This window comes from Lethenteron reissneri, chromosome 53, assembly GCF_015708825.2.
Source record: "Lethenteron reissneri isolate LAM-NWPU_2019-01 chromosome 53, ASM1570882v1, whole genome shotgun sequence".
NCBI lineage: Eukaryota > Metazoa > Chordata > Hyperoartia > Petromyzontiformes > Petromyzontidae > Lethenteron > Lethenteron reissneri.
Window position 1 is genome coordinate 6495305 of NC_083831.1, and position 12287 is coordinate 6507591.

Sequence of the window (12287 nt, forward strand, 5' to 3'; positions counted from 1 at the left end):
TGCACATTATTTATTGACAAAGAATGCGACAGGGCCTTGAAAAGAAAAACGCGTCCATTTTGCGTCTATGCACGAGGTGTTGATTTTCCTATTCCCGTCCAATTATCCATTCTTACCTCTCTTGGCCTCCCTGTGTCCCATGAAGTAAGGGCCATTTTGTTTCGTCTGGACTGCCGCGCACAGCGGTGTCATTGACGACGCGCCGACGAGGTTTTTAACTTCCTGCAAGGCGGAATGAACAACAAAAAACCGGACATTTAAAATGTCATCGACCGAAATCGACTCGTCCTTGTTGTTGTTGTTGCTGTGTGAGTTTACCTTGCGTCAATGCGTCCGTGCAGTCGCGTTGATTTTTAAATCTTTGCAGTCCTTGAACGCAACTCAGGTCTGACCTTGAGCTAAGCCCACGTGACCCGGCACGGCACCGTTTGTCCATCCACTGCTGGATGAAGGCCTTGCCAAGCCGGCACATTCGTCGACCTTCTTGCGACGTAACGAAGCGTCCGAGCTCGCACGAGTTGATTTCATCGCTCCGTCTCCAATGTGGACGCGACCTCGCAGCCGTTCCAATCCTCGGCTGCCATTTGTACCACGGTGGCTATGAGATGTTAACTACCTCGCCTGGTATACAGGAGGTCGTGAGTTCGATCCCGACCATGACGCCTGCTGTATATTTGGAGTATGCGTGTCTCTCTCTCATCATCACCACGGTGGCTATGAGATGTTAACTATCTCGCCTGGTATACAGGGGGTCATCGGTTCGATCCCGACCCTGACACCTGCTGTATATTTGGAGTCTGCGTGTCTCTCTCTCTCTCTGTCATCATCACCACGGTGGCTATGAGATGTTAACTATCTCGCCTGGTATACAGGGGGTCATCGGTTCGATCCCGACCCTGACGCCTGCTGTATATTTGGAGTCTGCGTGTCTCTCTCTGTCATCATCACCACGGTGGCTATGAGATGTTAACTATCTCGCCTGGTATACAGGAGGTCATCGGTTCGATCCCGACCCTGACACCTGCTGTATATTTGGAGTTTGCATGTTCTCCCTGTGGTCGTGTGGATTTTTCTCCGGGTTCTCTGGTTTTTCCCTCCACATTTAGAATCAACAACACGCGTTTAGAGTATTTGGCTGCAATACATTTCCACGTGATAAGCCACTTCGTTGAGCTATCATTTATGAGAGCCAGGTCGTTTCTGAAAAAGAGCTACAAAGCTCAGTGGGATTTCGCGACCAATGTCCACAATATAGGTTTTTGGGTTAGATCGCGTAAATATGAATCTGTAATCACCCCCCTTTACACGTGAAGAGCTCACGAGTGACATCATTACATCTACCCCTCTATTTAAGGCCAGAATCAGGAGGATTTATCCACAAAACTGGCTGTCGCCTGATGAATCTAGTTGTAATTACTCGCGAAACGTCGTACTCAGATTGTAAATGTTGTGGATTTGCTCTCCAACACACCGGTGTGGCTGTACTAGTGACGAATTGGCACGTTCTGTTTACGTGACAACCCTTACTGATTGCCTGTTTTGGGTGGTGGCGGGTTTAACGACACATTTATATTTACGTGATCTAACCCAAAAAAAACCTATATTATGGATAGCTCAGTGGGCTTTACCTGGTAAAATAAAAATACAAAGTTTCAGTTTAATGTTATTTTAATCATCTTACTGTCTATTGTATAATGATGAAGGGAAGTACGTGACTTTACCGAAAGAACCAAGAAGATGAATCCCTGCAGTCACGAAAGCTTTAAATCGAAATGTATCCTATTTCCATTGAAGGGCCCTATTATTGACAACGATATTGGAAATGCACAGAATGCCATTGGTCCCAACCTATAATTGTTTGAATAATTCCTGTCTCCAAGGCCCTTTGTCAATCCACTGCTGGATGAAGGCCCCCCCCCTCCCCGTGCCAGTGTCCTGTCAATCATGGGGGGGTGTCACCGACTCGCCACCGACCCTCGACGAGTGAGGAGCGGCAAGTCCAGCTCTTAAAGCAGTGAGCGCTTGAAGGCGTTTCATCAATGTATGGATCCAGCATGTCGGATAATCCGCATCCCCGCCGATAATCGATGTAATTGTGTACTCAGTCGTCGTTGCGGGTTGGGGAGGGGGGGTGTTAGCCATACTTCACCAAAACTGAACGGGTCGTGTTTATTTGTACAAATGCCCATCGCTCGCTCCCGACATTCAAACGAGCCCTCGGCTGTATCGTCCTCGTCAATGGTTCAATGAGCCTGTGTTGGAAATTCCACATTTCTATGGCAAGGGGGATTGGTCCCTCGTTAGACAATCATTGACGCACGCATGTTGATGGGAGGGTGCGGGGGTGAAAGATCACAAACTAAACACAAAAAGCAGTTCTAAAGAAATGAGTTTGTCAATGTCGATGATGATTTAACAGTTGCATGGCTCCCAGTGGCTCCCTAATATCGGAGGGGAGAGCGTTCCAGACGGCCGCAGAAGCGCGTCTGAAAGCACCGCGCGATGATGCGGTGACCACCGCGGTCTTTGCTCGATGGGTGGCCGCTGATGGTTTATTGACGACTCCTTCACAGGGACAGTCGTGACGACGTGAAGCAGCTACTACTCATTGTCAATATTCCGATTGGAACGATGCCCCCTCTGCCCTCTGCCCGCCCCCTCTAACACCACCAACCCCACCGATTCAATGTCTTTGTGCTGTTCGCCATTTGGCGCTGTTCTCTGGTCTAACACTGGTTGAGACTAGGCCCTAACGAAGGCCGCCGTCTCTGGTGTCGACCAATCAGTCTCAAAGACAGTGCCCATGTATTAGCAGAGGATGTGTTTGTTTGCATGTTCACCACCAGTACAGCTAGTCCCCGACTTACGGCGGTCCGACTTACGATATTTCGATCTTACGACAAAATTGTAAAATATTTTACATTTCGCGTGGAAGGCAAACGCAGCAGCGTACGAGGTACGATGCTGGACGTTGGCACGCTGCCGGTACTGTAAATCGCTCTGTTTTGCTAAATTATCACCATTCTTTAAGACTCCTGGGTAGGCGAGGCCATCTTCGACTTACGATATTTTCGACTTACGATGGGGTCGTTGTCACGCATCTCCGTCGTAAGTCGCGGACTACCTGTACTTTGTGGTTAATGCGGACGTGGTTCTTGCAAAAGGTTTCTGTTTGGTGTTTTAACATCTTGACACCTCCTCTTTTATTGCCAGAAAGGGTAAACCCCAATTATTATTATTTGATACCGGCAATTAAAGGTGCCCCCCCCCCGCATGTCACTGTCCTCATCACGATACAATACACTGGTCAACACACTTTTTCTGGCATAAGGTATTCCAACGGGTTTAAGGTAATTTTGGGGTGCTGATTCCAAACCTGGCATCAGTTTTTGTCTATCACGTCAGGTTTTTGAGATATCAAATATTGCATTTTCAATAAAAACTGCAGAAGAAAATTTTGAGATAAATGTGGATATCTACATAAAATGATATTATAAACACACTATCATAAAAATACAGCACCATATTTTAGCACTTAAGCAGTCACTGACTCGCAACAACTTGCAATCATAAGTGACAGAGTTCATTTCGGGTAAAATCAATGAAAATGGGGTATGCCGATAGCGTAGAAGTGAGATGTGATGGAGCAAATCTGAGATCAGATTTGGAATCGGCACCCTGAAATTAGTTTAAAACAGCTGCAAAAGTCCAGGCCAAAAAAACACGTTTTTTTTGTTGACCAGTGGTATTGGAGCGTCACATTTCAATGTTGGTCCGTGGTGGCGCCTCTTGTGGATGTTGGGGTCACGTGTAAATGCTGTCGTGGGCTCACTCTCTCCGAAGCACCACCGGTGTGTGTGCTCAACTCGTAACGAGTCGGCCACGTTTCGTTTCTCGCGCGATTCGCGACGTGATGTATCGATGCATCGTTCCACACCCCCCCCCCCCAACCTCCGAGTGAATGTTACAAACAAAAACATTATTTTCCAGCCTTCTATAAATGTATAAACTGCTGGATGAAGATCTCCTCCACGTAGTGACGATGCTGAGTGAATCTGGACTTGGCCCCCCAAGCTCCAATCCTCGCTGTCCACCTCGGTGGTTATGTCCTGCCTGTTTTCCAGTGTGCCCGTCCCCGCCACACACGCCTGATGATTGGTAAACAAGGTAACGCGCGCACAGGAGTCACGTGTGGAATGTGGAGTCTGGGGGAGCGCTGGATCTTGCTTGGCTCTCGCTGTTGGTGGAGCTGAGACTGCGGTGGTAATTCCACATTCCCATGCCAGTGCCCAGTCCGTCCTTAGCAAGCAGATTGTTGAGTCCTAAAGAACAATACCGGACAGTGTTTGGCAGTGTACTTCTCTGAAAAGTTGGTAAATGTGCTAAAACGTTATCTTTTGGAATGTATACAAATCGATATCTATTTAGCGAAATGAATTTTTTGAGAACCAATGCGATATTTTATTTTCGGATTCTAAATCGTTCAAGACGCAGAAACTCACGTGGATTTTTCCGCCCAAAGCACGCCGACTAAAGTTTATCACGCGGCAAATATCATCCATAAGAGGGTGTTGTTTGTTTGTTAGAACGCGTAAATATAAGTACAAATCTGGCTGCTGTCCGCCTGATGATGCCGGTTGTAATTCCTGGCGAAACGTCGTGCTCAGATTGTAAATGTTGTGGATTTTCTCTCCGACTCACAACCGGTTAGTGCTGTACTAGTATACTACACTATACACTACACTAGTGCTGTACTAGTATACTACACGATACACTACACTATACACTAGTGCTGTACTCGTGACGAATTGGCCACGTTCTGTTTACGTGACACAACCTCACTGATTGGCCGTGTCGGGTGGTGGCGGGTTTAACGACACATTTATATATTTACGCGATCTAACCCAACAGCAAAAAAACCTCGTGGACGTCGAGCACACGACCAGGGAACGCCGCTACCAGCGACGTGTTGAACAGCGTGGGGGGGGGGGCCTTGCCCCCCAAAGCTACGAGTTGGGGGGCGGGGGGGGGGCATTGACAACCGCCGTGATGAGATGCGTTTTCAACAGCAGCGTGTAAACACACGCACAACACGATGCGTGACGTAGGCAAGATGATCCACGATTGCAGCCTCGGGTGCGACCGTGCGAGACAAATCACACAAAATTGGGGTCCCCACCACCTAAACCCCATTGCCGTAGCCCCCCCCCGAGCTGCTAATGTAATTTACTGGTCCCTAAGGGTGCACGGAAAATCGGGACGGCTGCCCCGGGCCCCGCACTTTGCGGGGGGGGGGAGGGGGCTTCAACATCACGGTGGCGTCAGATGTAATAACTTCCGCTTTAGTTGGAAGGCTTTGGTGGGGCAGGGGGTAAGGTGGGGGGTGGGCACACGTGGTGTGATTTGACCTGCCCCCCCCCCCCTCCACGAACCAGCCGCTTCACACACAAACATCCCCCACGGCTCCTCTCGCCGTGCTTGACTCTCGGCAAGTGTGGCACGAATTCGGTGTTTTGTTATTTTGTTCTGACCGGGTGGTGGACTCTGACTCGCCCGACGAATCCACCTGCACGGCCGCTCACCGCCACCACCGCCAAAATGTACCCCGCGTCGCTGTGGACAGTTTTTAACTTATATCTTTTTTAAAGCGCAGTTAAGCAAAAAAAAATTATAATCAGGAGATGGGAAAATCAATATTTTTCGACCGCTGTGAATGGCTTATTACATGTTGTTAAGTGTCACTTGATAAAACTGTAATCGTCCCACGTTCCTTACCGTCTCATTATGATGTCATTTCACAGCCCAGCTGATACACTCACCCCCCCCCCCCCCCCCCCAGGGCTTGACTTCTCTTAGAACATTTTCTGTTAACCGCCTCCAACAACCACCGCGACCTGTCCCCGGGGGGCACGGCCACACTTTCCCGCGGGAAATATTTTCAGTCGCTCACAGCCTCCGGACCGCCGTGAAATCAAGCCCTGCTTTTTATGTCCCCGAAGTGACAGCGAACGTTACCTGATGCGACGCCGTGTCGGTCACTCTCCACCCTCCTGCCCGGGTGCATCGTGCTGTAACCGTGCTTACTCCGCTATCACCGCGAATAAAACATCGCGCTCGTGGTGGCAACTTCCCCGTGTCCGTCACTTTTATCTGCGACCTCTCGACCCCCCCCATCCGTCCGTCCGTCGTTTCCATTCCCCCGGGGGCCGTAGTTTGTTTGTGGGGTAGCGTGGTGGGGATGCCTTCCCCCGATGTTTGTTCGCTGTGTCTGAAAATCGAGCCGAGGCATGCACGTGCATATTACATGACCCGACATTGCGGACGGGTCCGAAGATTTTAGGCGTTCCGATTGGTCCGAAAGTGTTTCGCGTCACAGGCGGGCGATGTGTTACGTCACTTCCGTGCTCTTGCTGCCACGTGGTGTCGGGTGACTTTTGTTCGCAGGAAGTTGTGAATTATGCGATATAAATTATTTTTATTATTTTATTATTTCCCTTCTCCGTGACTTTACCGAAAGAACAAAGAATATAAATATTCATACCTTATATATTTATTTACTTACCTTGGACCCCGGATGCCACCGTCACTGAGTCACGGTGCTGTGACGAGCGCGACTGTTCAACGGGCCGTTACCTGAACCGGTTCTCGACTCCCAAGAGACGAGACGGGGGAACTCGCGAGAGAAAGAGAGGGGGGGGGGGGGGTCTTTGTGAACAAGTCGTGGTGGGGTTACACTTTGATGTAAAGCTTTCGTGACTGCAGGGATTCATATTCTTGGTCACGTAGAAGGGAAATAATAAAATAAAAATATATAAAACAATGAAAATTCTCACGACGTTTCGACTGCAACACAAGCAATCGTCATCCGGTGTGAAATCCACAGCAAGAAAATGTTTAAAAACATTTTCTTGTGTTGCAGTCGAAACGTCGTGAGAATTTTTATTGTTTTATATTTGTATTATTTTATTATTTCCCTTCTACGTGACTTGATTTCACACCTGATGATGATTGCTTGTGTTGCAATCGAAACGTCGTGACAATTTTTATTTTTTATATGTTTATTATTTTATTATTTCCCTTCTACGTGACTTTACCGAAAGAACCAAGAATATGTGGTGGGGTTGTTCGGGTTGGGAGTTGAGTCTCCGTCCACTGCGAGGGAGGTGGGGGGGGAGGTGGGAGGGAGGGAGGTCGGGGGGGCAGGGGAATTCGAGATCCCCCTGGGCCGCCGGCCCGGGGCGCAAAGGCCGGCGGTCATCCCAGGGTCAGAGCGTGGCGAGCGAGGTCACCGCTGAGTCGAGGGGGGGGGGGCACGATCAGTGGATCTCTGACGACGCCTGGCCATGCTACTGCTTCCCGTGGCTTTTCGTGGCGTGCGGCGAGACTGAGGCGCTGGTGAGCCACCGCTGGTGAGACGTGGAAACCTCCAGCGCGGTGTTCTTCATTGTTAGGCCCCGCAGCCCCCGGTGGCCTTTAGTGAGGCCTCCCGGTGACCTTTAGTGAGGCCCCCCGGTGACCTTTAGTGAGGCCCCCCGGTGGCCTTTAGTTAGGCCCCCCGGTGACCTTTAGTGAGGCCCGCCTGTGACCTTTAGTGAGGCCTCCCGGTGGCCTTTAGTGAGGCCCCCCGGTGACCTTTAGTGAGGCCCCCCGGTGGCCTTTAGTGAGGCCTCCCGGTGACCTTTAGTGAGGCCTCCCGGTGACCTTTAGTGAGGCCCGTGGTGGCCTTTAGTGAGGCCCCCCGGTGACCTTTAGTGAGGCCCCCCGGTGGCCTTTAGTGAGGCCTCCCGGTGACCTTTAGTGAGGCCCGTGGTGGCCTTTAGTGAGGCCCCCCGGTGACCTTTAGTGAGGCCCCTGGTGGCCTTTAGTGAGGCCCCCCGGTGGCCTTTAGTTAGGCCCCCCGGTGACCTTTAGTGAGGCCTCCCGGTGACCTTTAGTGAGGCCCCCCGGTGACCTTTAGTGAGGCCCCCCGGTGACCTTTAGTGAGGCCCCTGGTGGCCTTTAGTGAGGCCCCCCGGTGGCCTTTAGTGAGGCCCCCCGGTGACCTTTAGTGAGGCCCCCTGGTGACCTTTAGTGAGGCCTCCTGGTGACCTTTAGTAAGGCCCCCCGGTGACCTTTAGTGAGGCCCCCCGGTGACCTTTAGTGAGGCCTCCTGGTGACCTTTAGTGAGGCCCCCCGGTGACCTTTAGTGAGGCCTCCCGGTGACCTTTAGTGAGGCCCCTGGTGACCTTTAGTGAGGCCTCCCGGTGACCTTTCGTGAGGCCCCTGGTGGCCTTTAGTGAGGCCCCCCGGTGACCTTTAGTGAGGCCTCCCGGTGACCTTTAGTGAGGCCTCCTGGTGACCTTTAGTGAGGCCCCCCGGTGACCTTTAGTGAGGCCTCTCGGTGACCTTTAGTGAGGTCTCCCGGTGACCTTTAGTGAGGCCTCCCGGTGACCTTTAGTGAGGCCCCCCGGTGACCTTTAGTGAGGCCTCCCGGTGACCTTTAGTGAGGCCCCCCGGTGACCTTTAGTGAGGCCTCCCGGTGACCTTTAGTGAGGCCCCCCGGTGACCTTTAGTGAGGCCTCTTGGTGACCTTTAGTGAGGCCTCCCGGTGATCTTTAGTGAGGCCCCCCGGTTTGAGAAATGTGACATCACATCAAAATGCGCTACTTTAAATATAAACAACACGTTCTACTTGATTAAATATAATTGTTATAACACAAATTTTGATAAATTTTCATTATTAGCTATTTTATTATTTAAATTTACTAAGGTCACCTTTTATTTATTCCATGAAGGAGCATTTAGCTTCTCCATGGGAGAATGGAGAAGCGCAATTTTTTTGAATGATTGTTATTAAACATTTTGCTTCTAATGATTCTACCATGGCTTTTCATTCTTTGGAATGAATATATGATTGTTATAATTGTACTCTGCATTTTGCTTTGTTCTACTATGAAGTTTCAAGTATTTTTTTAGTCATAATTACTTATAATATTTGATAATTATAAGATAGTTTCACGTTGCATTTTTTCAAGTGAATTTTGTGCAAAATTTCAGCTTTTTTAATACGTGTTTTCTCCTACAACATCAGAGTGCAGCGCCACATTAAATACGCACTACAATGACAATAGTTTAAAGTGATTTGAAGCATGTTTTATTTATAAAATGGAAATATGGTTGGGGGGGGGGGCAGAGCTTTGTGACGTCATATTTGAGGGGGGGGCTGACTTTTTGTGACGCCGTGTGACGTCATTTATGGACGGTCCCAAAGGCGGCAGGGCGTGGTGCTGGCCACCCACTCCCTCGTGTGCCACAGTGCCAGCCCTCGGTGGTGCTGCTCGCTAACAGCACTTGCCCCGACGGTCTGTGAAGGCTACACGGGGGATCTTTGTCTTCTTTGGAGTGGTGGGTTTCCGGATCACGGCCACCGGCCAACACGGGCGACGATTACCACCTCCCTTTAGGTCGGCTCGGCCTCAAGTGAGCGAGCTTTGCGCGGCGGGGTGTCCTAAGCTAAACATCGGCACTGGGGGAGACAAAGGCGGCCGGGCGCGGTGCCGGCCACAACCACCCCCACGTGAGCCGTATTCGTGGGTGCTGCACGCCGGCTGCACTTGCCCCAAACGGCCCATTGAAGGCTACACGGGGGACCTTTGTCTTCTGCGGGTCACCACAGCGCCATAACTCTGTGCCATTTGGCAAAGCGCGCTCGGAATGAAGTGCGCGGAGTAGGGGGGGGGGCAACACCACGTGACCGCGTTATAGAACACGTGACACATCGACGGAGAAGCGTGCAGGACGATGTCAAGCCAGTCGAGCCGCGGCACACGGCTGGGTCTGGCTCGTGACCTCCTCCTGCACCTAGCCTGGTACAGCAGTCAACCCATGACACTGGCTGGGTCTGGCCCATGACCTCCTGCCAGCAGCGAGCCTACGACACTTCACACGTTACGGCCACAAAGTGCACCTAGCCTGGCACACAGGTGTCGTGGCCACTTAGAGACCCCGAGGCCGTGAACTATCGTGGGCCGTGCGATGTTGGAGGCCAGTGAGCGCGGCTTCTCTCGTTTGTCTTTGTTGCTTCAAGAAATGAGTGCGGAGATGTGTGTGTTTTTTGGTGAATTCACCCTGCGTTGAAATACACCCGTCAATGTCACGCAAATGCACGTCTCGGACGACTTCAATGTTTGGTCGTTGTTTTGCGACGCGCTATGTGCACACTCCAACCTCCTCTTGTTGTCACCCTGAGGCCCCCCTATCAGGCCCTCGGTCCGGGCCGTGTCTGCGGGGCGTTCGCGACGGGACCCGGCGCCACGACACGGAACCTCCGCCGCCCCCTGTATGTCCCTCCAACGCCGCCTCCCTTCTTCCCACCATGAAGAATCAAGTGGGAAATTGTCGCAATTTTACTCGACAATTTCAGCGCTTCTCCTCGCACCCCCCCTCCACCTGCCCCCCCCCCCCGACTCTTTGCACTGATCCACAGGTGCGGTTCGTCCTCCACCAAGCAGCTGGTGATGAGAAATTATTTTTCAAATAAAAATTTTTTTCTACAAATTGTTTTGTTGCGTTTAAACATTTTTCCAAAATGGTCTCGCCACTGCTAAGGCGTCCGAGTGAGAGATTCCCCTTCCTTCATTGCGATTAGCTTCGAGCATTTCAGCCACGCCGTTTGAGACGCCATTCAGGGCGGTGAAAATGGCGCCCATGGCTGTAATGACGACGTCACAAGGCGAAGTTGCGCTGCGTCAATACAGCAGCAGGCCACGGCTTCCGGCAGTGTCGAAGATGTGGTGTCGTGTGGATTTGAGGGTTGAGAGTCATGGGGACAGTATTTGAGAGCTTTGTTATTTTGTTTCGTATTCATATTCTTGGTTTTTTCGGTAAAGTCACGTAGAAGGGAAATAAAAAATAAAAAAAACATAATTCTCACGACGTTTCGGCCACAACACAAGCAGCCGTCCTCAGGTGAAAAAACAGCTGTCGGAAAGACGGCGCTCCAATGATAGCTCTGTTCTTCACCTGGGGACGGCTGCTTGTGTTGTGGCCGAAACGTCGTGAGAATTTTATTTTAGTATGTTTTATTATTATATTATTTCCCTTCTACGTGACTTTACCGAAAGAACCAAGCATATGAATCCCTGCAGTCACGAAAGCTTTAAATCGAAATTGTTTCGTATTGTTTATAAAAGTCTACCGTTGATAGATAACACAGTTGCATCACTTTCACGGGATGCTAATAACACGACGAGGTTTTTCTTAATTAGGACACCGTCTCTTCAGAGGTCACTCAGCCCCACCTAGTGGAGATGTCACGAGGTACAGCGGGATGTGTCAGATAAGTTCTCTGGCACGGCCCTCTCTCCCTCTCGCTCCCGATCTGTTTCGCTCTCACACACGCCATGAGCGTGGTGAGACTCATCTACTTACGAACATTCGACTTGCGAACTTTCAGAGATACGAACAAACCTCGTCCGTACGTCCAGTTGCCTGTTTGGACCGAGAGTCGTAAGTTCAACCACCGCACAATTGATGGCGGTGGTGGCATCTACATCTGCAGAACGTGAAGAACCAGTGGCATCTACATCTACAGAAAGTGAAGAACCAGTGGCATCTACATCTGCAGAACGTGAAGAACCAGTGGCATCTACATCTACAGAAAGTGAAGAACCAGTGGCATCTACATCTGCAGAACGTGAAGAACCAGTGGCATCTACATCTGCAGAACGTGAAGACCCAGTGGCATCTACATCTGCAGAACGTGAATAACCATCTGCAGAACGTGAAGAACCAGTGGCATCTACATCTGCAGATCGTGAAGAACAGTGGCATCTACATCTGCAGAACGTGAAGAACCAGTGGCATCTCTATCTGCAGAACGTGAAGAACCAGTGGCATCTACATCTGCAGAACGTGAAGAACCAGTGGCATCTACATCTGCAGAACGTGAAGAACCAGTGGCATCTACATCTGCAGAACGTGAAGAACCAGTGGCATCTACATCTGCAGAACGTGAAGAACAGTGGCATCTACATCTGCAGAACGTGAAGAACCAGTGGCATCTCTATCTGCAGAACGTGAAGAACCAGTGGCATCTACATCTGCAGAACGTGAAGAACCAATGGCATCTACATCTGCAGAACGTGAAGAACCAGTGGCATCTACATCTGCAGAACGTGAAGAACCAGTGGCATCTACATCTGCAGAACGTGAAGAACCAGTGGCATCTACATCTGCAGAACGTGAAGAACAGTGGCATCTACATCTGCAGAACGTGAAGAACCAGTGGCATCTCTATCTGCAGAACG